Source organism: Trachymyrmex cornetzi, unplaced genomic scaffold (genome assembly GCF_001594075.2).
Source record: "Trachymyrmex cornetzi isolate Tcor2-1 unplaced genomic scaffold, Tcor1.1 scaffold942, whole genome shotgun sequence".
Taxonomy (NCBI): domain Eukaryota; kingdom Metazoa; phylum Arthropoda; class Insecta; order Hymenoptera; family Formicidae; genus Trachymyrmex; species Trachymyrmex cornetzi.
Window position 1 is genome coordinate 72,597 of NW_017300292.1, and position 1,741 is coordinate 74,337.

Here is a 1,741-nt window from a genome sequence, read left to right on the forward strand (position 1 = left end):
ACTGCAGTTGTGCTCAACCTAAAGTTTACTCGCGTCCACGCAATCGCCCCTACACACAGAAAATATTAGTTGAGTACCACCGTGTGCGCAGAAGTGTAAAAATGATTCTACTGCGTCACTCCGTGCGATGCGGCAACGCTGCTTTTTCGCTCCGCGACTTTGTGTTGTGTTAGTAAGGTTATGGACACTAAATAATGTCGAATCCACGGAATAAAAGCGGACGCTTTATTAGTAATACGACGCGACGTTGCCAAGTCGTCAATACCTCTCGCCTTCGCTACTGCCGCCGGTCGAAAAAATAGCCGAGCTACTTACTTTGTTAAATGATTTCTTAAATATAAATACCGGAAGGCATATTCAGGAAAATTTCATATTATTCCTTGTAATATCAAGTTTTATGTTTCTTTGTTTCAAAAAATTCTAAAGAAAACTTTGTTTACAGTGAATAAAAAACCACTTTCGAATAAGCTTTAGATAGGGATTCTATATTAAACGTTTCAACTTTGAATATCTCGATTTTTAATCCCGCAACGAGTACTGAGCTTCAAAATATATGTTCAGAACTGTAAAACAAGCTTTTTCTGTAAGTTTCAGAAAAATCTAAAGAAAATGGATTTTTCGGAGAACGTCCTTAAATCTCGACGAACAGAGAGCGAGTGAAAAAAGGCTTTTTCCGGTGTGGTGTTTATTTTTTTCTACTAAACTAATAGACCGATCTTAATGTTACACATCTCATTTTGTATGTATTTCGAATACCTACATTTTTCATTCGGAACTTCTTTCCATACAATCAACAGCTTTCGTTTTATAAGCGAAAAAGCTGCTTTTTGCATCTTTTCGAATTTTTTCGCATATTTTCCACACGGGTTGCGAGTCTCAAACGTATACATTCCTTTTCTGATGGCCTTCCGAACATTTCTGTCGAGAGAGATGCCTGTTTACAATTTTTCTGCGAAACGGGTCTTTTTGAGTCTAATTATACTGGACTAAGATTGTTGTGACTAAGCGGTAGCGCACGGAGCTTATGTTTGAGCTCAATATCTCGGCTAAGGAGCAAGGTAACTTTGTGGACCGAAAATTGTGCTTCTCCCCATGGATTCGTGTACAATGGACATATCATTATTCTTGAATTAAGGAGTACTACCATAGGGAGAAAATATGTATTATGGTAGAATTTCATATTGTTCTGAGGATAGCTAAAATCAATAGCCAAAACGTCAATGAATTATATATTATTTGTATATCACACACATATTAAATAAATTTAGAAAGAATTTGCGCACCACTTACAGCGTTGATTCCACATTAGCTCTTTTGTAATTAATTTTTTATTTGCAACTATAGGAGTCTAATTACTTAATTAATTTTAGTATATTGTTTACTTTTTTTTAAATATTTTACTTCAAATTGGTATCCATGATAATTTAAGAAATAGATTTGACGGAATAATTAAAAAAAGAACAGATTTTACATTGTCTGTATTATAATTTAAAACAAGTTTTTCTGCGAATTAAATTTGTTTTGGAAATTGTAAATTTAAATTTAAATTATTGTATTATAATCATTTTATTTTAATAAATTTACATTTTAATGAGTTTTTGCTGTGCGAACACACGCACGCGCATAATAATTTTAGTGGTATTCATCAGCCTGATTTATCCAGATTACTTTACGTAATTATACTGATAAGTTTTATACATTAAATTATAATGATAAGACCTTCGTGTTTTCAATAACAGTT